Here is a 26,532-nt window from a genome sequence, read left to right as displayed (position 1 = left end):
CAAATAGGGCGGTGGTGACTATGGGATTTCATCACATCGGTTCTCGTCCTGTCCCCGCTGCCGATTCCTGAAGTGACCTTGGGCGAGTCCTTGCTGAGGTTCCCCACAGTAGAGTGAGGAGTTGGAATCAGCTCATCTGGGAGCGCTGCCAGCCTGTTATTTACACAATGCAAATGGAGCCCTGGCCCCTGAGACCGAGCATCAGCTTTTATAGGGGAAACACTGGCCTCTGTCAAGCGGAAACCACAGCTGCCTCCCGTGGCTTTCTGGACTCCCTCCTGACCGCCTGCCTCGTCTCAGCTGTCTCTGGTTAAGCCTGTTTGCTCTGGTTCTGTCTGAAGAGATAGGCGCAGGCTGTTTTCCACCCAACACCAGCCCAAGGTCCGTTCCAGACCCCCGATGTCCCCCAGGCAGCAGAGGCCTAGCGACAGGCCTCATCCATCTTCCCATGGAGTCCAGAGACAAAGGGCCTAATGTGTGTGCAGATGGGCCTGCCCTCCGTCATCCCTCACAAGCAGGGGCCGGTAATGTGCCTCCAATGAGTCCCCCGTGGCCACCCTCTGACCACGGGTGGCTGGGCAATGACACAGGCAAACACAGGGACTGGACGACAAAGCAAGCCTTGAGGGGGCAGGGCGGGGGCGGGGCGCATGGTCACAGCCCCACGGAGAATCCCATAACTCATTCCTGACGTGGATACATTACACCTTTCAAAGACCACTTGGCCCTGAACACTGAGCTGCGAAATTAATTGACAGGGGACCTTTAGAGACAGCTCCTAGAGAGCAGGAACCCCTGTCCCCAGAGGCCTGGCCCAAGAAGCTGTCATTTTCTGAATGAAAGAACTGTACCCTGTCTGGCCAGAGCTCAGTGCTCTCCTAGGCTGATTGAGACCCTGGCCACTGCAGAGGGCCCCATGTATGTGTGATCAAGGAAACGGGGTCCCAGAGAGAGCTGTGACGCGCTCTCAGAGCACAGCACGTGGGTGGGAGAGCTAAGGCTGGACCCCAGGCTACTCTGAAGGTCTTTCCTGAATACTCTGCCAAGCCCTTTCCCTCCCTCTTGTGGCCAAGCCCCTGAGTGCTGCAGGGGTGCTGACTGCCTCCTCGTGGGTCCTCCCCACCCTTGTTGTGGGGGTTGTAGGGGTGGAGGGAGAATCCTCAGCCCCTGTTCTCTCACAGCGCCTGAGCCTGGCCCTGATGCAAACACTGATAACCCCTTCTTCCTTTTTTTTTTTTTTTTTTTTTAGAAACAGGGTCTCGCTTTGTCATCCAGGCTGGAGTGCATTGGTGAAATCATGGCTCACTGCAGCCTCAAACTCCGGCTGTAGCCTCCCAAGTAGCTGGGACCACAGGTGCATACCACCACACCCGGCTAATTTTCTTATTTTTTGTAGAGACGGGATCTTGCTATGTTGCCCAGGCTGGTGTTGAACTCTTGACCTCAAGCAATCCTTCTACCTCAGTCTCCCAAAGTGCTGGGATTACAGGGGCGAGCCACCAAGCCAGCCTAAAGCCCCCTTTAAAATGCAGACACAGAGGAGGAAGAGTGGCAGAAAGGATGGAGGGAGTGCCAGCAGCCAGGAAGCCAGAGCTGGCCGCTCAAGGAAAGGCTGAGCACAGACATAGAGACGCAGAAGGCTGAGGATGGGGAAGGGCGTCTGGGAACGCGGCTCACATCTCCACTCTGCCCTGGACCTCTGAGGGATCTTAGGTCGGCCATGTCTTTCCCTTAGACCTTCCCTTTCAGCAGAATGAAAGACTCAAAACCAGAAGCAATGATCCTATCACTCTTTGCTCCCGTTTATGAAGCACTCTCTGTGAGCCAAGCACTGTGCTAAGTGTTGCTGAGTCCTCATCTTATTAATCCTCGTAACAGCCCAAAGAAGAAATTGTCTTTGTTTTACAGGTGAGGCTGGGTGCCTGGCTCACACCTATAACCCCAGCACTTTGGGAGGCTGAGGTAGGGGGATCACTTGAGGCCAGGAGTCAGATCAGCCTGGGCAACACACTGCGATCCCATCTCTACAAAATAAATTTTAAAAAAAATATATATATATATATATATATTTTTTTTTTAATCACAAACTTTATTTCTCAACACAAATTTTATCAAGTTCCAAACACACTGAGAACACACAAATGATACTGGCCATTTAGTTCATCCCTAAAGAACTGAGAGTCCCAGGAATTTAGCCATGTTGGTGCAGTCTTTTTCACATTACGAACTGAAGAAAAATGGGGGCCCTTTACATATTTTTTAAACATTAGGAAACAAAAAGAAGGCAGAAGGAGCCAAATTAGGATTGCAGGGTAGCTGCCTAATGATTTCCCATCAAAACCTTTGCAAAATTTCCCTTATTTGATGGGATTAATGAGCAAGAGCATTGCCAAGGTGGAGAAGGAATCTTTGGTGAGATTTTCACGATGTTCTTCTGCTGAAGCTTCAGCTAACTTTCTCAAAACACTCTCCTAATAAGCACATGTCACCATTCTTTAGCCCTCGAGCAAAATACCTTGAGCATCCCCAAAAAACTGTTGCCATGACCTCTACTCCTGAGCAGTCTGCTTTTGGTTTGACTGGCCCACTTCTATTTCTTGGTAGCTGTTGTTTTTCGTTGTTGTTGTTGTTTTTAAGACGGGGTTTCACCATGTTGGTCTGGCTGGTCTTGAACTCCCAACCTCAGGTGATCCGCCCACCTTGGCCTCCAAAGTGCTTGGATTACAAGCGAGAGCCACCACGCCCGGCCAGTAAATATATATATTTTTAAAATACAGATGAGAAAACTGAGGTTCAAATAGCTGAAGTTACTTTTGTTACCAGTGGTTGAGCCCGGGTTAGAACCTGAACTCTGAGCACGCTCCTGGCTTAGGGACAAGGATAAGAGAGGACCAGAGAACAGAGAGAGAATTCCAGAGGCCTAGTTCAGCCAGAGAGGGCAGGTCAAAGTGGGACCCGAGTGGGGAGGCCCATTAGCCACCAGGTCCCTTGGCCCCTGGAGAGAGGCACAGTGCAGGGGGGAAAAAAACCCCAGCAGGCCTTGCTGAAGACCCTCCATTCCCCTTCCAACCTCTACCTCCAGCCCCTCCCACAGCTGGGTCCCTTTGGCCCCTGCTATGGAGTGGCCTTACCCAGGTGGCCTTAACCTGGTGGTCATGGAAATCTCAACAGCCCTGGGTCTGGAGCCCAGCCTGCTCTGCCCTGCTCCCCAGAGTCCCTTTCTAGTTACATGTCCTGCAGCTGGGTCATGGGGCTGAGTCACCTCCCTTCAGCACCAAGAGACCCCGCTAGTCCGTCATCCTGAGTGCGGCTGATCCTGAGGCTCCCCCTCCTTCCTCTCGGAGGGGCCTCGTCCATCTCCATTCCAGGCCCTGGCAGGAGGAGCACCGAAGGAGCTCACGAAGAAGCCCGGACTGAGATGGCTGAGGCTGGGGTCTCGGAGAAGGACTCCCGGGGCATTGGATGGAGATTCACAAAGGAGGGGTCACTGTTTGACGGGAGAAGAGCCAGATCATAAGGAGCGTGAGCATCAAGGCCAGAGAGGAGGGCCTCACTCCAGCCCACAGCCCTCGAAAGCCCATGGGATGCTGCCTGGATCTTACAGCTGTGCACAGCAGAAGCCCCCAGGATCTGGTTGCTGAGAGGGGAGAGGTACAGGGCGGAGATCCTGCTGTGGGTTGGATAGATCTCGGAGGGTGAAGGAATCCAGCCTGGGAGCTGTGCCGGTTCGAAGGCTCCTTTAGTCTTTTGCAGTCCTCCCGACCACAGCTAACAGGAGCAGGCCGGTGGTGACGGGTGGCTGGGGCAGCGCCCTGTGCTGCTGGGGCCCACTCTGCCAGCCCTGCATTTGGCTGTCCATCTGTGGCTTGTACATCCCCTGGGACTGGAGTCTCATACCTCCAAGGCAGCCCCTATCCCTGCGAGATGGTTCTGCCTGTGAGAAAGACCCTTCTCCCTATGGGTCCAGATGCTTCTCTGTGGTCTTTCCCTAGGGCCTTGGCCCCGCTTGAGGTCAGAGGCCATATGCACTCCCCCCAACCAGCATAGCCCTGCTGAGGTCCACCCAGCAGGCCCAGCACCCACCTCTGCCTCTGCCTCCCAGGTCTCTGCAGGCCAAGGATGCTGTTATTTTTCAGCCATTCCGTGGAATATGACCTCTCATCCCCCTAAACACTGCCTCTCCTCTAGAACCTCAGTTTGGCAGGATCCCTTCCCTCCCAACTGAGTGCCCAGGGCAAATATTCTATAGTCTAGAGGCCTCTATTACTTGGTTCCCTGTTCTCCACTGATTTAGCAGGAGCCTGGAATTGAGGTCCGTGGAGAATCTGGGTCAGTTTCTTTACATCTAGAGCTTTGTTCAGAGAATAACTCAGTTCTGCAGACACAAGACACCCCCAAGAGCAGATACCCCCTACACCAATGTGATGAGTTCTCACAGACACCCAGCCCACCCAGCACAGGCCCCTGGTTCCTGGCCTTCTCCCCAGGACTGAAAAAGGCTGTTTGGAGTGTCCCCATTTCACACGCCTTCTCACCCCTCAAGAAATCATCTCTGAAGGCAAGGAAGTGAGAGCTTTATTTGTACACACACACACAAAAAAAAAAAATTGGCCCAATTTATCAAAAAAGTAGATTATTTGCAATCATGGGCGCTTAGAAACTGTCTCAGCCTGGATTCCCCCTAAAGCAGAGCCTGAGACAAAGACCCCAGCAGGGAGCTTGTTAGGAATTCGATCCCAGGGAGCAGGAATGAGGGGCCGGGGCGAAGCAAAGGGAGAAGAAAAAGCCAGATCAAGGATGCATTCCTGAGGTGCCACTAGCGCTGAAGGGCCTGTGTCAAGCATCTCAGAACTGTCCCTCAGGGGACAAAGCAGGGAATATTTTATTTACTCATCAGTTTCAATCTCTCGTTGGTCAAACCTGTCCCACAGGCAGGAATTCTGGGTGAATGTGCAGTGGTTCCCATGGCAATAAGATAGAGGTGGAGACTGGGGGAGGGAGGAGCTGTCAGCTTACACTTGGGCAGAGCGGGTTGAAACTTGCAAACAGACCCCAGGGTGGTGACTGCACTAAGAGAGGAGAGGCTGAGAAGATGTGAGGCGATGCGCGTAAAGAGTCCTACACAGCAGCCAGCTCCATCACGTGTGGCACGGGCAGCTCACAGCTAATGTGACAAGCCAGTGGGAAGGACGCTGAAGTGGATCAGAAGGTCAAAACTGGAAGGAGACTGGGCATGGTGTCTCACGCCTGTAATCCCAGCACTTTGGGAGGCTGAGGTGGGAGGATCACTTGAAGTCAGGTGTTCGAGACAAGCCTGGGCAATGTAGGAAGATCCTATCGCTACAAAAATAAAAATAAAATAAATTAGCCAGGCATGGTGGTACATGCCTGTAGTCGCAGCTACTCAGGAGGCTGAGGTGGGAGGGTCGCTTGAGCCCTGGAGTTTGAGCTGCAGTGATGGTGATCACACCACTGCAGTCCAGCCTGGGCGACAGAGTAAGACCCTGTCTCAAAACAAAAACTGAAAGGAGCCCCAGAGGCAATGGACTCGCTGGACAGACCGCAAGGGGAAACTGAGGTCCAGAGAGGGTTCAGGCAGAGGCTGGTTAGAGACTCTCCCTTTCAGAGGCAGGGATGGTTCCTGAGGCCATTTGGGTGACTTGCCATCGTCATGCCTGGCACACACTTAGTGACCAAAAGTGAGAATGATAACAGTGACAATAGGCCGGCATTGGGGCTCACGCCTGTGGTCCCATCACCTAGGGAGGCCAAGGCAGTCGGATCACCTGAGGTCGGGAGCTCGAGACCAGCCTGACCACCATGGAGAAACCCGGCCTCTACTAAAAATACAAAAATGAGCCGGGCGTGGTGGCACATGCCTGTCATCCCAGCTATTCAGGAGTCTGAGGCAGGAAAATCTCTTGAACCTGGGAAGCAGAGGTGGCGGTGAGCCTAGATCTCACCACTGCACTCCAGCCTGGGCAACAAGAGCAAAACTCCGTCTCAAAAAAAAAAGTGACAATAATAATAATGGCTCTTGATGTGAGGTTCCATGTTCTGGCCGCTAGGCCCCTTGGCCTCCAGGGCACTTCGGGTGTAACTGAACAGCAAGGTCTCCGCATGCTTTCATCCTTCTGCTATTAATTTTAACGCAGTGGCAGTCAAGGAGTGAATACAGTGCCTTCAGCTGGAGATACCAGCTCTGGATGCTCTGGAGACTCACATCGAATGGGGGGCCTGGGCTTTGGCTCTGTCTCTGAGTTAAGGGCTGTGTGGGGAAGGAGCTTTGCAGTGAGGCTGTTCCAAAGCTACCTTTGGCTTCTTAAATTCCCTTTGTCCTTCAGAAGTGCATTCAATACAGTAGTCCAGGGACTTTCCCACGCTTTCCAGCTTAGTGTTAGCACCTGTCCATCCTGGCAAGAGACCCTGGGCTTAAGCTGCAGCAGGAAGGGATTTCCAAGTTCTGTTGGAAACCTCAAGGCGGTGGGTTCTCTTCCCGGAGCTTTTTGCCACCTTGCCTCCCACGTGCCGGCCCCTCTGGTCAGGAAGACTTCCCTGCAGCCCTGCCTTTCCCACCGGCTCTCAATCCTTTGACCCCCGACTAACTTTGTAAATAAAAATCCCTATATTTTCAGCTCTGTCATGGTCCCTTATTCCAACCTGCCGTCACCACAGCGAGCTCGCTGTAAAGGACAGCGCTTCCTGGCAGCCTCTGGAGTGGACACTGCAGGGTGTGCCCACCTTGACTCTGGTTCGAGAGTGACACCCCCAGTGACATAACAGAATGGCTCAAGGGGATGCTGGAGCTGGTGCATACCAGCTTACCAGAGCAGATTGTACATATCGGTCAGCAACTTCCTGTCCATGGCTTGAAATAGCCCATGGGGCATGGTGGCGTGTGCCTGTGATCCCAGCTACTTAGGAGGCTGAGGCAGGAGAACCACTTGAACCCAGGAGGAGGAGGTTGCAGTGAGCCAAGATAGCACCACCGCACTCCAACCTGGGCCTGGGCAATAGAGTGAGACTCCGTTTCAAAAAAAGAATAAGAAAAGAAAAGAAATAGCCCACTGGAGCTGTATTTACACTATGGAAATTGGCAAATGCTATAAGCCAGGTTTAGGGTTTTTCTCTGGTTAAACACTGGCACACCATGAACCCCTGATTCTGCTCCTTTGAGACTCTCACCACCCAGGTAGACCCCCGGCTACAGTTTGAATGTGTCCCCCGAAGTTCATGTGTTGGAAACTTAATCCCCAACGTGGCAGTGTTAAGAGGTGAAACATTTTTTTTTTTGAGACGGAGTCTCGCACCGTCACCGAGGCTATAGTGCCGTGATGCTATCTCAGTTCACTGCAATCTCCACCTCCTGGGTTCAAGCAATTCTCCTCCTCACTCTCCCAAGTAGCTGGGACTACAGGCATGCGCCACCACACCCAGCTAATTTTTTTTGTATTTTTAGTAGAGGCAGAGTTTCACCATGTTGGCCAGGATGGTCTTGATCTCCTGACCTCATGATCTGCCCGCCTCAGCCTCCCAAAGTGCTGGGATTGCAGGCATGAGCCACTGAGCCTGGCCAAGAGGTGAAACTTTTTGTTGTGTTGTATTTTATTTGGGCCCTGGTGTACATGTGCACATCCTTATCCTGCAGGATTGTTGCATAGGTACATACATGCCATGGTGGTATGCTGTCTCTATCCCCCACCCCCGACCACTGCCTACATCAGGCATTTCTCCCGGTGTTATCCCTCCCCATCCTCCCCGCCCCCCAACTTTCCCTCCCCTGCCCTCCCCTCCACTCCCCAACCTAGGCCAGTGAGTGTTGTTCTCTTCCCTGTGTCCATGTGTTCTCATTGTTCATCACCCGCCTATGAGTGAGAACATGCAGTGTTTGGTTTTCTGTTCTTGTGTCAGTTTTCTGAAAATGATGATTTCCAGATTCATCCATGTCCCTACAAAGGACAGGAGCTCATTGTTTTTTATGGCTGCATAGTATTCCATGGTGTATATGTGCCACATTTTCCTTGTCCAGTCTGTCATGGATGGGCATTTGGGTTGGTTCCAGGTCTTTGTTATCGTGAACAGCACCACATCAAACATATGTGTGCATGTGTCTTTATAATAGAGTGATTTATAATCTTTTGGATATATACCCAGTAATGGGATCGCTGGGTCAAATGGAATTTCTATTTCTAGGTCCTTGAGGAATCACTACACTGACTTCCACAATGGTTGAACTAATTTACACTCCCACCAACAGTGTAAAAATGTTCCTTTTCCTCCACGTCCTCTCCAGCATCTGTTGTCTCCAGATTTTTTTAATGATCGCCATTCTAACTGGTGTGAGATGGTATCTCAATGTGGTTTTGATTTGCATTTCTCTAATGACCAGTGATGATGAGCATTTTTTCATATGTTTGTTGGCCTCATGTATGTCTTCTTTTGAAAAGTGTTCATATCTTACATCCACTTTTCAATGGGTTTGTTTGTTTGTTTCTTGTAAATTTGCTTCTGTTCTTTGTAGATTCTGGATATTAGCCCTTCATCAGATGAGTAGATTGCAAATTTTTTTTCCCATTCTGTTGTTTGCCGGTTCACTCTAATGATTGTTTCTTTTGCTGTGCAGAAGCTCTTATGTTTAATTAGATCCCATTTGTCTATTTTGGCTTTTGTTGCCATTGCTTTTGGTGTTTTAGTCATGAAGTCCTTGCCTGTGCCTATGTCCTGGATTTTTATGGCGTTAATTCTTATGTTTAAATCTTTAATCCATCTGGAGTTAATTTTTATATAAGGTGTAAGGACGGGGTCCAGTTTCAGCTTCCTGCATATGGCTAGCCAGTTTCCCCAACACCATTTATTAAACAGGGAATCCTTTCCCCATTGCTTGTTTTTGTCCAGTTTCTCAAAGGTCAGATGGTTGTAGATGTGTGGCGTTGTTTCTGAGGCCTCTGTTCTGTTCCATTGGTCTATATCTCTGTTTTGGTACCAGTACCATGCTGTTTTGATTACTGTTGCCTTGTAGCATAGTTTGAAGTCAGGTAGCATGACGCCTCCAGCCTTGTTCTTTTTGCTTAGGATTGTCTTGGCTATGTGGGCTCTCTTTTGGTTCCATATGAAGTTTAAAGTGTTTTTTTTCCAGTTCTGTGAAGAAGGTCAATGGTAGCTTGATGGGGATGGCATTGAATCTATAAATTACTTTGGGCAGTGTGGACATTTTCACAATATTGTTCTTCCTATCCATGAGCATGGAATGTTTCTCCATCTGTTTGTGTCCTCTCCTATTTCCTTGAGGAGTAGTTTGTAGTTCTCCTTGAAGAGATCTTTTACCTCCTTTGTTAGTTGTATTCCTAGATATTTTATTCTCTTTGTAGCAATTGCGAATGGGAGTTCACTCATGATTTGGCTCTCTGTTTGTCTGTTGTTGGTGTATAGGAATGCTTGTGATTTCTGCACATTGATTGTGTATCCTGAGACTTTGCCAATGTTGCTTATCAGCTTAAGGAGTTTTTGGGCTGAGACAATGGGGTCTTCTAAATATACAATCATGTTGTCTGCAAATAGAGACAATTTGACTTCCTCCTTTCCTAATTGAATGCCCTTTATTTCTTTTTCTTGCCTGATTGCTCTGGCTAGAACTTCCAATATTATATTGAATAAGAGTGGTGAGAGAGGGCATCCTTGTCTAGTGACAGTTTTTAAAGGGAATGCTTCTAGTTTTTGCCTGTTTAGTATGATATTGGCTGTGGGTTTGTTGTAAATAGCTTTTGTTGTTTTGAGATACATTCTATTGATACATAGTTTATTGAGAGTTTTTAGCATAAAGAGCTGTTGAATTTTGTTGAAGGCCTTCTCTGCATCTATTGAGATAATCATGTGGTTTTTGTCTTTGGTTCTTTTTATGTGGTGAATTACATTTGTACATTTGCGTATGTTGAACCAGCCTTGCATCCCCGGGATGAAGCCTACTTGATCATGGTGGATACGCTTTTTGATGTGCTATTAGATTCAGTTTGCCAGTATTTTATTGAAGATTTTTCCATCAATGTTCATCATGGATATTGGCCTGTAGTTTTCTTTTTTCGTTGTGTCTCTGCCAGGTTTTGGTATCAGGATGATGTTGGTCTCATAAAATGATTTGGGAAGGAGTCCCTCTTTTTGGATTGTTTGGAATAGTTTCAGAAGGAATTGTACCAGCTCCTCTTTGCATGTCTGGTAGAATTTGGCTGTGAGCCCATCTGGACCTGGACTTTTTGTTGGTAGGCTATTAATTGCTGCCTTGACTTCAGACCTTGTTATTGGTCTATTCAGAGTTTCAACTTCTTCTTGGCTTAGTCTCGGGAGTGTGCAAGTGTCCAGGAATTTATCCATTTCTTCAAGATTTACTGGTTTATGTGCATAGAGAGAGCTGTTTGTAGTAATCTCTGATGGTTGTTGGTATTTCCAAGGAATCAGTGGTGATATCCCCTTTATCATTTTTTATTGCATCTATTCGATTCTTCTCTCTTTTCTTTTTTATTAGTCTGGCTAGCATCTGTCTATTTTGTTGATCTTTTCAAAAAACAAACCCCTGGATTTATTGATTTTTTGAAGGATTTTTTGTATCTCTGTCTCCTTCAGTTCTGCTCTGATCTTAGTTATTTCCCGTCTTCTGCTAGGTTTTGAGTTTTTTTGATCTTGCTCCTCTAGCTCTTTCAATTTTGACAATAGGGTGTCAATTTTAGATCTTTCTTTATTTCTCATGTGGGCATTTATTGCTATAAATTTCCCTCTAGACACTGCTTTAAATGTGTCTCAGAGATTCTGGTATTTTGTGTCTTCATTCTCATTGGTTTTGAAGAACATTTTTATTTCTGCCATCATTTCGTTGTTTATCCAGTCAACATTCAGGAGCAAGTTGTTCAGTTTCCATGTGATTGTGTAGTTTTGAGTGCTTTTCTTAATCCTAGTTCTAATTTAATTGTGCTGTGGTCTGAGAGACTGTTATGATTTCCTTTCTTTTATATTTGCTGAGAAGTGATTTGCTTCCAAGTATGTGGTCAGTTTTGGAGTAAGTATGATGTGGTGCTGAGAAGAATGTGTATTCTGTGGATTTGGGTTGGAGTGTTCTGTAAATGTCTATTAGGTCTGCTTGGTCCAAATCTGCGTTCAAGTCCTGGATATCCTTGTTGACTTTCTGTCTCGTTGATCTGTCCAATATTGTCAGTGGAGTGTTGAAGTCTCTCACTATTATTGTGCGGGAGTCTAAGTCTCTTTGTAGGTCTTTAAGAACTTGCCTTATGTATCTGGGTGCTCCTGTATTAGGTGCATATATATTTAGGATCATTAGCTCTTCTTGTTGCATTGATCCTTTTACCATTATGTAATGTCCTTCTTTGTGTCTTTTGATCTTTGTTGGTTTAAAGTCTGTTTTATCCCAGACTAGGATTGCTACCCCTGCTTTTTTTTTGCTCTCCATTTGCTTGATAGATCTTCTTCCATCACTTTATTTTGAGTCTATGTGAGTTGTAAGGCTGGCTGCGTCGCGGAGATTTTGGACACGCCCCCTCCCCTCACGGGGCGTTCAGACACGCCCCCTTCCCTCGGGGAGAGTTCAGACACACCCCCCTCCCTTGCCGGGAGCTCGGACACGCCTCCTTCCCTTGCCAGGAGCTCAGACACGCCTCCCCCCCCACCGCCCTGGGAGCCCGGGAAAAAAGCCCCATCAGGACCTACCTGATACTATTTTGTCCTATCTGGGCCCCACTCCCTGCCTACTATTTTGTCCTATCTGGGCCCCACTCCCCTCCATTTTGTTTCATCCGGGTCCCACTCCCCTCCATTTTGTCCCACTCACCTTGGACACAGCCAATCAGACGCCTCCACTCCCTATAAAACCCCGTGCCTGAGAGGAGTCCACGCGACTTCTCTGGCCCTTCCTGTCCGAACAGCAGAGCCTCATCCGGGAGCCTGAATAAAACCCCTTGCATTGGATTATTTTCGTGCTGGCCTCAGTTTCTTCATTTCGTCCTCGGCGAGAACAGACCTTACATGAGTCTTTGCACATGAGATGGGTCTCCTGAATACAGCACACTGATGGTTCTTGACTTTTTATCCAGTTTGCCACTCTGTGTCTTTTGATTGGAGCATTTAGACCATTTACATTCAACGTTAATATTGTTATGTTTGAATTTGGTCCTGCATTTTTGTTACTGGCTGGTTGTTTTGCCCGTTAGTTGATGTGGTTTCTTCATTGAGTATTGTTCTTTACCATTTGGTACGTTTTTGCAGTGGCTGGTACTGGTTGTTCCTTTCCATGTTTAGTAATTCCTTCAGGAGCTCTTGTAAGGCAGGTCTTGTAGTGATGAAATTTCTCAGCAATTGCTTGTCCGTAAAGGATTTTATTTCTCCTCCACTTATGAAGCTTAGTTTGGCTGGATATGAAATTCTGGGTTGAAAGTTCTTTTCTTTAAGAATGTTGAATATTGGCCCCCACTCCCTTCTATCTTGAAGGGTTTCTGCTGAGAGATCTGCTGTGAGTCTGATGATCTTTCCTCTGTGGGTGAAACCTTTCTCTCTGGCTGCCCTTAGCATTTTTTCCTTCATTTCAACCCTGGTGAATCTGACGATTATGTGTCTTAGGGTTGCTCTTCTTGAGGAATATCTTTGTGATGTTCTCTGTATCTCCTGGATTTGAATGTTGGCCTGCCTTGTTAGGTTGGGGAAGTTCTCTTGGATAATATCCTGAAGAGTGTTTTCCAACTTGGATTCATTCTCCCCGTCACATTCAGGTACGCTGATCAAGCGGAGATTAGGTCTTTTCACATAATCCCATAGTTCTTGGAGGCTTTGTTCATTTATTTTCACTCTTTTCTTCTCTAATCTTGCCTTCTTGTTTTATTTCATTGAGTTGATCTTCAATCTCTGATATCCTTTCTTCTGCTTGGTTGATTCGGCTGTTGAAACTTGTATATGCTTCATGAAGTTCTCGTATTGTGTTTTTCAGCTCCATCAAGTCATTTATGTTCTTCTCTAAGCTGGTTATTCTAGTTAGCATTTCGTCTAACCTTTTCTCAAGGTTCTTAGTTTCTTTGCATTGGTTTAGAACATGGTCTTTTAACTCAGAGAAGTTTGTTATTACCCACCTTCTGAAGCCTGCTTCTGTCAATTTGTCAAACTCATTTTCTGTTTTGTTTTGTTCTCTTGATGGTTAGGAGTTGTGATCCCTGGGAGGGGAAGAGGTGTTCTGGTCTTTGATGGTTCCATCCTTTTTACACTGGTTTCTTCCCATCTTTGTGGATTTATGTCCCTTTGATCTTTGAAGTTGGTAATTTCTGGAGAAATCTCTTGAGTGGACGTCCTTTCTGTTGCGGTTGGAGCTATGTCTTTTTTGGCCTGTAGAGGTGCTGCTGGGCTGCCTCGGATTCAATCAGGTTGCTGGGTGGGTGGTCTTCCCCTGGGCTTTGTTTGCAGGTGAGATTAGCCCCACCTTCCCAATGGTGTCTTCCTTCCCTGAGTTCAATCTTCCTGGTTGGGGCCAAACTGGTGTATTCGCTGCCAAGCTCTCTGGTGCATGGGCTTCAGTTTGAGTTTTGTGGGGTGGGGCCTGCCAGGCCTTATGACCTATTTCCCTGCTTTCAACTCTGCCTCTTTCTGTGGGAGGAGTTGTTCCACCCTGCTGGTCGAGTCCAAACTTCCGCCCAGGTCCGCAGACAACTTGCGGCACCAGCAGCACCAGGTGGGAGCCATTGCTCAGATTTGCATCAACAACCCACAGCACCCCTCAGTCTGGCGGGACTCTCATGGACCGCGGGTTGCGGGGCGGATGAGGTAAGCACAGGACTGAATCGGAGCTCCGAGGGGGTGAAGTCCCCCGACCCTCCGAGCCAGCTGCACGTTCTAGCCCTTTGAGTGCCCTGCTCTGTCTTGGTTCCTTCTCCCTGGTGGCTCTCACCCTGCTTTGGCTCCTTCTCTGGGCTATTTTCAGAGTCCTTCCAGTCCCCCCGAAACGAACCCAGCACCTCACTTGGAATCGTGAAGTCCTCGAGCCCTCTGCAGCTCATTTGCTGGGAGCTGCATTCCTGTGTTACCTCCTCTCGGCCATCTTGGCGACGCCTCTCAAGGTGAAACTTCTAAGAGCTGATTAGGCCCTGAGGACTCCACCCTTATGAATGGATTCATGCTGTTAAAATGGGAGTGGGTTCCTTATAAAAGGACAAATTCAGCCCCTCCTGCACTCTCCCTCTGTCTCTCCTCGCTGCCCTGCCCTGTCTCTCCCTCTCCCTCCCTTGCCCTTCTGCCTTCTGCCATGGGATAGCACAGTAAGAAGACCCGTACAAGACACCAGTACCTTGATCTTGGACTTCCCAGCCTTCAGAACCGTGAGAAAAGAAATTTCTGTTCTTTCTAAATTACCCAGTCTTGGCCAGGCATGGTGGCTCACGCCTGTAATCCTAGCACTTTTCAGAGGCCGAGGTGGGAGGATCATCTGAGGTCAGGAATTGAGACATGGTGAAACTCCATCTCTACTAAAAATACAAAAATTAGCTGGGCGTGGTGGTGTACACCTATAATCCCAGCTACTCAGCAAGCTGAAGCAGGAGAATTGCTTGAACTGGGAGGAGGAGGTTGCAGTGAGCTGAGATCACTTCACTGCACTCCAGCCTGGGAGACAAAATAATAATAAAAATAAATCACCCAGTCTCTGGTATTCTGTTACAGCAGCACAAAACAGATTAAGAAATACCTCCTCTTCCTTCCTCAGCATGCTCACCTACCAATCTCTTCTATCTCATTCATTGCAGGTGGTGGCACTAGCTCACAGCTTCCATATCCAATTCCTGCCACCCTTCCAGGGCTTACAGCCTCCTCCTGGCAGGCCCACCACCCTGGCCTCCTTGGCTCACCCTCCTATGCTCTCAAGTACCTTGGAAGCCATCTTTTTCAGCCTGACTTTGGCCTGCCTCCTAAGTTAGTAGGCAAATGTCAACGATGTCCAGAAGGTCAGGCCATGAGCCCCAACTACGGCAAAGTTTCATGCACTGCTGGGCTTCGAGGTCCCTGTCCCCTCCCCCTAAAGAACCTGATTCCCTTCGCCTGCATTTTGGATCCCCTAGGGGTATGACTCAGTCCCCTAGTGTGAAGTGGGTCTATTCCTGGTGCCTGCCCAGTTTTGAAGGATGTGGGTGCAGCGGAGGGGCTCAGGTCCTGGACTGGCCCATCCTGCCTCTGCTCAGGGCAGACAGCCTACATGAGGCCTCAAGGGGTCTGAGTTCTGTTCCCTACTCTGCCACAGCTTTCCTAGGTACTCTGGATTAACCACGTGCTCTCTGTACGCCAACTTTTCTATAAAATGGGGCTATCTAATTCCTAGGCCTCTTATGTAGAAAGAATCAGAGGAGCTGGGGCTTTTCCACTGGAAGGTCGATCTTGGTTGAAGATGGCTTAGAGTCCTGGTTAGAAAGAGTCGCTGGGAGCTTTTGTGGGCAGGGATTTCATCCACCTCCTTTGAGTATCCCCCAGCTTGGCCCCATAAAGGCCCACTGGTGGAGGCTGGCAGAAGAGCCAAGGACAGAAGGTGACCACCAACCGCCAGTCAGCAGCTGGTGAATGGAACTGAAACCCCACCCTGAGCTGGGTGCAAACAACTTAGTCCCTAGGCCATGCTCGCAGGCTGCGGCCCATCAGTCAGGTGTGTGCAGAGGATGGGAGGCTGCCCCTGGGCAGGACACTCTCTCCCTGGCTTCTTCCTTCTGCTGTCACTCCCTTGGGAATCTCACTTCCAGAACAGGTGGGAATCCACAGCTCCATCTCCAGGGCTCCAAAGGCTATGGGATGTGCATCCTGCTCGCTTCAGACTTTGTAGGAACAGCTGCACCATCCCAGAGGCTTAGCAGCAGCCCCTGGTAGCGCCTGGCTTTCCTCCTTCTCATGAGCAGATGGCCTGCATCATAATCACCCTGAAGGGCTTGTGAAGACACAGATTGCTGGACCTACCCCCAGCGTGTTTTGTTCAGTAGGTCTGGGACGCAGCCTGAGAACTTGGCATTCTTAAAAAGTTTCCAGGGGATGCTGGTGCTGCTGGTCTGCGAACCATACTTTTGAAAGCCACTAGGGACTGAGGCCGTGGTACCATGAATTTTGTTTCAAGGTGAGGAAGTTGAGGCCTCAGATGCCTTTCTTAGAGGCTCATAATGATTCAGGAGCAGGAATTTACTGCTTCCAGAATCTGGAGGAGCCGGGGAGGGCAGTTGGCGCCAGCCACATGGCCATGAGTAAGCAGTGACTGCCACCTTGTGGCCGGCCATGGTAAAGCCCCTGGCTAGTGGCTCCACTGCGGTGCTCTGTGTTCCCGACTGGGGCTGTCAAGTGGCCCCGATTGCAGGGAAGGAAGCCAGTTCCTGGAGGTTCCCTGATTCAGTATCCGCGGGCCAGCTGAAGAAAGGAGTGATGAGTTCCTGTGGGTTTGGATTTGAACCCAGACTCCTGCCTCTGGGCCCGTAATGATCTTGCCCTCACCCTCTCTGTACCCCTTTCCTTCCTGTGAATTCCTGTTCCCCCCTTCCCCTCCCTGATACTGTGGAATTAGGAACAAAAAAAAATCAGTCATCTCCCAATTCAGCTTGGGTTTCCATCCTTACTCTGCCTTGCTGGCTGAGAGACCCCGGAGAAGTCACTTTGCCTTTCTTAGGGTCAGTTTCCTTCTCTGCGTGAAACAGGGTGAATCGCTCCTCTGTAGCACCAGTGACAGCTGTTTCTTAGGGCAGGGCCCAGTCTGCACATCCACCATTGCGGCTCTCCCAGTGTTTGAAAAGGAAACTAAAATATGGGGACATTAGTGTCTCCAAAGTGGAATGTGTACACCCCAGGCAGTCAGCAAGACCGTCAGGAGTATGGGAAGAAAGCGTTAGATCTTCTGACGATATTTATTTATATCTCATCCCTCTTCTCTTTTTATATTTGTTTTACAATGTACAGAAATATTTTAGTAGTATACATGCATAAATATTTATAAATAATGTACACATCGGAGAACGCATGGTGATAATTTTTGTGTGTGTGAGACAGGGTCTCGCTCTATCGCCTCGGCTGGAGTGCAGTGGCACGATCTCAGCTCACTGCAGCTTCTGCCTCTGGGTTTAATAGATCCTCCCACCTTAGCCTCCTGAGTGGCTGGGACCACAGGCATGTGCCACCACACGTAGCTAATTGTTTTGTAATTTTTCGTAGAGAGGGGTTTCATCATGTTGCCCAGGCTGGCCTCAAACTGATGAGCTCAAGTGGTTCACCTGCTTCGGCCTCCCAAAGTGCTGGCATTACAAGCATGAGCCACTGTGCTCAGCCAGTCATAAATTTTTAATAATAGGCAGGGGGTCACTGCTTTAGAGAAGGGAAGGCATACCTTTCTAGAAAGTTCCTTGTGAGGAAATGCTTCTCAGAGCGGCTGGGTGAAGTCTGGAAGTTGCCCTGGCTGTAAGCTTCAGAGACGTAAATACCCTTAGCCATGCGGCAAGTGAGTGAGAGAAAGAGACCTCGGAGATTTCAGGGCCTTCTCTACCAATGGGCTGTATGTTTGAGACGTCCCAGAATGGCACTTGTAAGAGCCACCCTAACTGGCATTTACTGAGTGTCTTCCCTGTGCCAGGCACCGTCGTAAGCATTTTTACACATTTTAACTCTTTTAATCCTCCTATCAGCCCTAAAAGGAAAATCGTGGTATGATCCCCATTTTAGAGCTATCCCAGTAGGGTCACATAACTTACCAGGGCTTTGGGTGGGGCAGGCAAGGTCAAACCCAGGCATTCTGGCTCTTGAGGCCAAGTTGGTTAACCCCTTTGTGCCTGGAAACAAGAAGGGCCTGGGGACCTGTGTGGCAGGGCATGGAGGAGAGAAGGAGGTGCCCTTGATGAAAACAGGAAGCTTGTGGGGCAGTGTGAGAGCAGAATCCTTAGGGGAGGGCACCACATGAGACACTGTGGCCCGCAGGAGGAGAGGGAAGAGAGAGACCAGGAAGAAGGAGAGTCGGGTATCAGCTGTGGGGGCCAGAAAGGAAACCTGGGATACACATCAGAAAGGGCAGGTGGGGTCCCTGGCATCGGACTTTGCCAGCTGGGGTTCTGAGGAGAACCTTAAGAGCTCTACCCAGGGTAGATGTGGCCCATGGACCTCGCTCTCCTTCTGCCTGTGCTGAGCAGACAGCAGGACTGCTGCCTGCGCCCCACTCCACACCTGCTGATGCGTGTCCTTCCCGGGAGGTCAACTAAGGCTTCCCAGAACTGGGGCAGAGGCAGCTCTTCCTCCTAAGGAGGTAGTGAGCTCCCTGTCCCTGGAGGTATTCAAGCAGAGGCTGGATGATCCCATGGTGGGCTTGCACAGAGGAAGAGAGGTATGAGAGAGATCTGTGAGGTTCTTCTCCCTTCTGAAATGCTTGGACCTGTGACTCTGAGCGGAGAGGGGAAGTAGAGGGCTGAGTCCTGGGACACTGTGGTCTAGTATCATTCTATCTGCTTCAGCCTCTCTCTGGGCCTGCTTTCTCCGGGGCTAGTTGGAAACACAATGAGTGACTCTCAGGGAACAGCTACGTCCCTCTGGGGCTGCAGCCTTACAGCGGGCCTCCCAGCCTGGGCCTCCTTATGAATTGCAGAGCTTTTCAGGGCAGGCTGTACATCTAGGAGCCACTTCACCGTCAGCCTGGATGTTTGCCTATCTTATTCTAAAATCTCTTCATCCCCTCCTGACCTGCAAGAGCACAACTCTTACTGCAGATATTTAAACGGCATCTACCTGGCAAGTGTCTCCAGACGTGCTGTACAGCAGGCATTCTGCCCATTTGTGCACCTTGATAGGAAAATAATTATATCTTCATTTTCCTTAACCTCCAACTGGAATTTAACATCTTCTTTCATTATACATGAATGCAATAAATCCGAAGTATTAGCAGCATCTGTGACTTTGTCACCAATACAAATCACAAATATTTCCCTATCGTATGGCAGCTGTTGCAAATAATTTTAAATCTGAATATTGTTTTTGCTCACTACTACTTTAAAATTACAGAATGGTCTACGAAGAAAATTCTAAACGGGTAAAAAAAAGAAAAGAAAAGAAAAAAATAAATAAAATTACAGAAGAAGCTGGGGACCATAGCTCATGCCTGTAATTCCAGTGCTTTGGGAGACCGAAGTGGGCAGATCACTTGAGCCCAGGAGTTTGAGACTAGCCTGGGCAATATGGCAAAACCCCTTCTCTACAAAAAAAAAAAAAAAATTAGCCAGGCATGGGGCACATGCCTGTAGTCCCAGCTACTTGGGAGGCTGAAGTGGAAGGATCGCTTGAGCCTGGGAGATTGAGGCTGCAGTGAGCAATGATTGTGCCACCGCACTCCAGCCTGGGTGACAGAGTGAGACCCTGTCTCAAAAAATAAAATAACAGAAGATATTAGACATGCTCCATTAATAAAGAAGCACATATACCACCATTCCCCAAATATTTTGATAACCACTTTGATATAATTGATTTCCTTTGTAATCCTCTGTGGTTTGTTCTTATGCATTTAAAATCATTATTCTGCCCCACCTGGCTGCTCCTTGATCTCATGGCCTTTGAGTGGGAACTCAGATGCAGGAGGGCTTTTACCAGCACTGGCCCAGATGCCATCTGTGGGTTTTACAGCACACTGGAGAGAATCTGGGAGGATTCCCTAGCAGGAATTTGGGGATTCTCTGAGTGATGCATCAATGACTACAATTTTGTTTTTATTAGTTTTGCTAAGCAGCAGCAATATTGGAGGTGGTTAAGAAAAATGAAGGAAGGCTGGGCGCGGTGGCTCATGCCTGTAATCCCAGCACTTTGGGAGGCCAAGGTGGGCAGATCACGAGGTCAAGAGATCGAGACCATCCTGGCCAACATGGTGAAACCCCGTCTCTACTAAAAATACAAAAATTAGCTGGCTGTGGTGGCACGTGCCTGTGGTCCCAGCTACTCAGCAGGCTGAGGTGGAAGAATCGCTTGAACCCAGGAGGCAGAGGTTGCAGTGAGCTGAGATTACTCCAGCCTGGCGACAGAGCAAGACTCCGTCTCAAAAAAAAAAAAAAAGAAAGAAAGAAAGAAAGAAAAATGAAGGGAACAAATGTAAAAAGAGAATAGGCATAGACGGTGGCAGCTGCTTTCTTGATGCTGATACCGAGGGCCAAGCTTTCCCCCACCCGTTTGTAGTCGCAGAAAGCCTTAGATGTAATGGTAGTGTTACGGGATCTTTGAAGGGGTATGGGGGTTATTGATTTTCTTCCCAGTGTGCCTTTGCCTGAGTTCTTGTCCTGTGTCCAGGAATAATGAGGTACTCAAAAAACTTACTGAGTATTAAACAGCTCAGAGAAGACCCACAGTGGGCAGCTCCTCTGAGCAAGTCATCCCATGGAATGCTCCACTTTCACCAAACAGGAGGCCTGGAGAGGGTAGCTCCCCTCTGCCCAGTGGTCCTCCTGCCTCCTGATGCTCTCAGCAGAGAGAAGTCCTGACCCTGGAGACGGGGGCTGCTCCGGGGAACCCTGGGGGGTGCCCCTGGAGAGGGAGGCTGCTCTGGGGGATCCTCTACTCAGTGGTTCCTAAGTCTTTACAGGAGGAGGGGAACCTCCTCTCCGCAGGTCTCTGCAGCTCTGGCAGAGGGTATCTCCTCTCTACAGCTAGCCTTCCCGCTGTCTCTCCATCCTATGCCCTGCTGTCTGGCTGAGCCCAGGGCTTTTATGGCCCTCAGAGGGGAGGAAGTATGTGCTGATTGGCCCATGGGCAGCCACGGGCGGGCCTGGAGGAGGCACCTCGTGGATCTGGCAGCCCAGCCCCAGCTTTCAGTCCCTCCGTGGCCTGAAGGTGGGGCCTTACTGGGGACCCACCCCCTTCTGCCCAGGAATCAATCTGCCTCCCTCTGTCATTCATGCCCCTGGAGCTCCGCCCCAAGATCAGAGCAGGGGCAGCAGCAGAGAGAGGCCAGCAGTAGGAGCAGACACCCCCGAGCGAAGGGGTGCGGCGGGGTCCTTCCTGGAGGAGCCCCTCCAGGTCCTGCACCTAGGAGGGCAGATCTCGCCTGCTCCCGGCCCCCTCCAAGAGCGCGGGAGGCTCGGATCCGCTTGGGCTGTAGCCACGCCCAGGAGGGTGGGGCTCCTGCCTGCCCCGTGGCGCAGGGGGCCTGGGTCTGCCCCCGCAGTTGGGCGGCTGCAGCGGCACCCGGGGAGCTCTCGCCCCAGCTCAGAAGGGGCAAGGCATCTACCCGCTCCGTGGAGCGTGCGGGCCCAGCTGTGCCTCCTGCCGCATCCCCGTGATGGCGGTAGCTACTGCCATCAATAGTGTAAGCATTTCGCACTGTTATCAAGGAGTAGCGTGTCTGGCCTGAAAGCTCTCTTCTGTGTTTATGTATTCGAATCCCTCTTACATCCAGTTACCTCCACTTCCTAGAAGGTATTCTCTAACGATGCTGTCGAAACCAATTTCTACTCCATATGGATGCTTTTCTCAACAGCGATTAAACTTTTTTTCTTCCAAGAAACTCCCATTGTTCTGAGACAGGATTCATAGGTTTCATGAGATGCCTGAGATGTCCACAGTGTAAAAAAGGCCAATTATTCTAGCTTTACAGTCCCAATGCTAAGGTCATGCCAACAGTCCCATGTGCCTGGCACTCTGGGGGGATGGGGTGAAAGTAGGTACTTAATACATCCTTTTTGAATGAATGGTTTGCAGTTCTGGTCGTAATTATAGAATTATAAATCTGGAAAGTCTTTATTACAATGATTTTCAAAAGTTTTTGGCCATGACTCATAGCAAGAAATGGATTTTCATTTGTGAACCAGTAACCGTTTTGGTGAAACAGTTTTTATAAAACATGATGTAACTTTACTACGTATGAGGCACTGTTATATCTTCTATTCTACTTTTTTCTTAATGTATTCCGTTTCTCTTTTTTGAGATGATTAACTGAATTTTTATCCAAAACAACTTGTTTCAATTGGAAATTAATAGTAGATTTGGGAGCAAGTAAACAGAAGGGGAAAGCCTCAGTATTTGGCCTAATTATTCTAAATTGAATTAACATTTAAAATTTAAAAAGCATAAATGTGATCGGTGTTAAATGATTAATTTAATTTTAAAATTGAATTAACATTTAAAATTTAAAAAGCATAAAAGGAAGTGATCGGTGTGCTTTTAGAATAATTTGAAGGTAGGATATTTATGGTTAATGTGTAGAAAAGAAAAAAATTCTCACATAAGTCCAGAGCACACAAATTAAAATTCACTTAGTCATACAGTTGTGAGCACTTTCCACAGCCAAAATTTCACCATTCTTAAAGTGGGAGAGTTTCAAAAATACTTCTTCATATTCAAAAGCTAAAAGGTAGAGTGAAGATGGCCCAATTATCTTGGTGTGGGAGACGTTACATAATAATCAATCAATTTCCCAAACCCATAAAAACCCGTAAATGTCACCAACAAAAGCAAAGCAACAGATTGGTCCAAACCAAGACAACTGGTTATTAAGGAAGGCAGCAGGTCACCTTACCGCTAAAAGCCATTGCTTTGTCGTACCAGTGTTAAATCCTTTCCGCACTTCGAGAACCGGCGTCCAGCCAATGCAGGGTCAGTTTCTGTGTATGTAGCTATGTGGAATGTACCTGAACACCAGTCAGCACTTAAGTCAATGTAAAGGGAATTCCCTCCAGTTTGAAAAGCAGCTCGCTGGCTTCGTGATGTAATTTGTACCTTCTTCCTTAGCTTCAGGGGCACATGCCCCCTGGTCCAATAGATCCAGAATGGTTACAAGGATATCTTGACTTACAGGATATGCCACATAAGAATTTTGACAATTCAGTCTTGAAGTCTGCTAACTTTGACCCAAACTTTTTTTTTTTTTTTGGAGACGGAGTTTCGCTCTTGTTACCCAGGCTGGAATGCAATGGCGCTATCTCGGCTCACCGCACCCTCCGCCTCCTGGGTTCAGGCAATTCTCCTGCCTCAGCCTCCTGAGTAGCTGGGATTACAGGCACGCACCACCATGCCCAGCTAATTTTTTTTTTTTTTTTTTTTTTTTTAGTAGAGACGGGGTTTCACCATGTTGACCAGGATGGTCTCGATCTCTTGACCTCGTGATCCACCCACCTCGGCCTCCCAAAGTGCTGGGATTACAGGCGTGAGCCACCGCGCCCGGCCCAAACTTTTTTTTTGAGACAGAGTCTTGCTTTGTCACCCAGGCTGGAGTGCAGTGGCACGATCTTGGCTCACTGCAACCTCCACCTCCCAGGTTCAAGTGATTCTCCTGCCTCAGCCTCCTGAGTAGCTGGGACTACAGGTGCACACCACCACACGCAGCTGATTTTTGTATTTTTAGTAGAGACGAGGTTTCACCATGTTGGCCAGTAACATGCAGAGGGTCCACCTGGGCCAGATGAAATTTCTGTGGACAGAGATGTCACAGAGCTGGGAAGGAGGGAAATAGCTCTCCAGTCAATGTGAGTGAGAAAAATTAGTCATATCACTCTGAGACATGCCGACTGAGGGTTAAGGATGCTGGCATGCAGGGAAGTTGTGTGCACAGCAGAAGAGCTGCAGGGTGTCTTCTCCTTTGTGTTAATGTGAGATCACTGAGGACCAGAGAATGGGTCTTAGGGCATGTGGGTGTGTTTGCCAATTTCTGGCCACACACAGCCTCCTCAAAAAGCCCCCCAAAGATGGCCAGGTGCAGTGGCTCACGCCTATAAATCCAGAACCTTGGGAGGCCGAGGCGGGTGGATCACCTGAGGTCCAGAGTTTGAGACCAGCCTGGCCAATATGGTGAAACCCCGTCTCTACCACAGATTAGTAGGGTGTGGTGGTGTGTGCCTGTAATACCAGTTACTGGGGAGGCCAAGGCAGGAGAATCGCTTGAATCCAGGAGGTGGAGGTTGCAGTGAGCCAAGATTGTGCCACTGCACTCCAGCCTGGGTGACACAGTGAGATTCCATCTCAAAAAAAAAAAATCCCCCAACAATGAACTTCATCTAGTTGTAAGTGGTCTAACAGTCTTCTAAAATTACCATAGACCTCAAGATGATCCTAATAAACTATATCTTGTAAAGCATTATCTGCCAGAAGGAGATAGGCAGGACACAGATACTTCAACCTTAATACTACTGTCACCTTCTACTACAATATCTTTGTCTGGGTGTGGTGGCTCACGCCTGTAATCCCAGCACTTTGGGAGGCCAAGGTGGGTGGACATTTGAGATCAGGAGTTTGAGACCAGCCTGGCCAACATGATGAAACCTCATCTCTACTAAAAATACAAAAATTAGCCAGGCATGGTGGTGTGTGCCTGTTATCCCAGCTACTCAGGAGGATGAGGCAGGAGAATTGCTTGAACCTGGGAGGTGGTGGAGGTTGCTGTGAGCTGAGATTGAGCCACTGCACTCCAGCTTGGGCAACAGAGTGAGACTGTCTCAGAAATATATATATATATTTTAAACTTAAAAACTAGTTTTTTCAAAAAGTATTTTTAGGGCCAGGGTCTCACTCTGTCACCCAGGCTAGAGTGCAGTGGCCCAATCATAGATCACTGCAGCCTCAAACTCCTGGGCTCAACTCAAGTGATCCTCACCTTTGCATCCTGAGTAGCTGGGTCTACACATGCACACTACCGCGTCTATAACTTTAAATTTTTTGTAGAGATTGGGTCTCACTATGTTGCCCAGACTGGTCTTGAAATCCTGGCCTGAAGCAATCCTCCCACCTTAGCCTCCCACAGTGCTGGGATTACAGGAGTGAGCCACCTCACCTGAGCTTCAAGGGCAGCCTCTTCATAATGGGGCATGGGCCTCTTCCCATCTCTTTTTTGTTGTTGTTCGAGGCGGAGTCTCGCTCTGTTGCCCAGGTTGGAGTGCAGTGACATGATCTAGGCTCACTGCAACTTCTGCCTCCTGGGTTCAAGCAATACTCCTGCCTCAGCCTTCTGAGTCACTAGGATTACAAGCACGTACCACCATGCCCGGCTAATTTTGTTTTTGTTTTACTAGAGACGAAGTTTCACCATGTTGGCCAGACTAGTTGGAAACTCCTGACCTCAAGTGTTCCACCCACCTTCCACTCCCAAAGTGCTAGGATTACAGGCGTGAGCCACCCTGGAGTGCTGTGGTGTGATCACGGCTCAATGTAGCCTCAACCTCCAGGGCTCAAGCAAGCCTCCTGCCTCAGCCTCCCAAGTAACGGGAACTGCAGGCACATGCTAATTGTTTTAATTTTTGTAGACACGAGGTCTTGCTGTGATGCCTAAGCTGGTCTGGAAGTCTTGAGCTCAAGCGATCCTCTCACCTGGGCTCCCAAAGTGCTGGGATTACAGGCTCGAGCCACCCCGCCCGGCCCTCAAAAAAAAAAAAAAAAATGCCAATGACAACCTATTAAACTGATATCTGTCACGCTAATGGGTCATGACTAACAGTTTGAAAGGCAAAGCTCGATTTCACTGAATTTATTTTAGCAACAGAAGTCATTACCTTTAGTCCAATGTCAAAAGTACAAAATGAAACTGCGGGGTGGCTCAAGCCTGTAATTCCAGCACTTTGGGAGCCCAGGTGAGAGGATCGCTTGAGCTCAAGATTTCCAGACCAGCTTAGGCATCATAGCAAGCTCCTAACTCTGCAGTTGTCAGAAGCTAAACGTCTGCGCTTCCGGGAGCGTTAGGCGACCACGCCTCTGGAAGCAGGGCGTGGCTTCCTCCCTCCTCTCTCCACCCACCCTCCTCCGTGTCTGCCCCGCGCCCTGCCTAGGGACGGCAGGGGGCGCTGCGACATGCTCCACGCCTTGAGGGCGGGGCCGGCGCGATGCCCCGCCCCTCTGTGAGCTCATCTTTGCGCGTCGCAGTCGCGCGGAGCCCGGCTTCCGACGTGCATCCTGGCAGTGCAGTGGTGAGTTAGAGCCCGCGGCGGTTGGGGATGGTGGCCTTTAGGGCCGCTGACGGCCCGGGCCAGAGGGCGGGTGAGCAAGGTTGGGTCCGAGGCTGCCTGTAAGCGGGCCTGTTCAGGGACGCTTCAGGCCCTGGGACCCTAGGGTGGCTTCCATGATCCCATTTGCCCTGGCTGCCCATCTGTACGGGGCCTGAGCGGAGAGGGGGAGGCCCGTAGGTGGCCTCCTTTTGCGTCCTGAGAATGTTCTGGACGGCACCGAGCTTAGGGCTGGTGTCTCTGCGGAGGAGATCATTTATCCGTGGGTGGGAGGACTGTATGAGCCGAAGTTTCCCAGTAGTGGGCCACGCTGTCTTCTTAGGTAGCGTGCTGGACAGGTGCAGACAGAGGCTGGGTTCGCTTTACCCCAAGTACCGTGCAATACTGTGGGCTGTTGACTTGCCCGAGTAGTTTCATAGAGGAGTCTGCAGTGTTCCTTGGAAACACTGAGCCAGGGATTAATTCTGTCTGGGAAAACTAGGGGAAAGTGTCCCAGAGACAGAAGATGGCAAGAGAGGGCTGAGGTCTGAAGTCTCTTAGTTCTGACCTTCATAAGACCGTGAAGTAAGAGGTAGTGTATCTTGGTAGCCTATTCTATAGC

The 26,532-nt window shown here is 49.1% G+C and overlaps 1 protein-coding gene across 3 annotated transcripts in view; it reads left to right on the top strand.

Moving 5' to 3' along the window:
* Nucleotides 1–26,532, top strand: part of SKIC8 (SKI8 subunit of superkiller complex) — a 56,223-nt gene that overhangs the window by 10,657 nt on the left and 19,034 nt on the right. The window contains exon 1 of one of the 3 annotated variants that reach the window (XM_021668239.2): nt 25,846–25,895. The exons of 1 other annotated variant lie outside the window; for it this stretch is intronic. The gene's annotated coding sequence lies outside the window, so the exon portion shown is untranslated. Of the gene's footprint in view, nt 1–25,845; nt 25,896–26,484; nt 26,503–26,532 lie in introns of those variants that run through there. One more of the 3 variants, XM_064383005.1, reaches the window with a different exon arrangement.

The sequence above is a fragment of the Aotus nancymaae genome, unplaced genomic scaffold (genome assembly GCF_030222135.1).
Source record: "Aotus nancymaae isolate 86718 unplaced genomic scaffold, 86718_ANA_hifiasm-v0.15.2.pri h1tg000003l, whole genome shotgun sequence".
Lineage (NCBI taxonomy): Eukaryota > Metazoa > Chordata > Mammalia > Primates > Aotidae > Aotus > Aotus nancymaae.
This window is presented reverse-complemented; position numbering and strand designations above follow the sequence as displayed.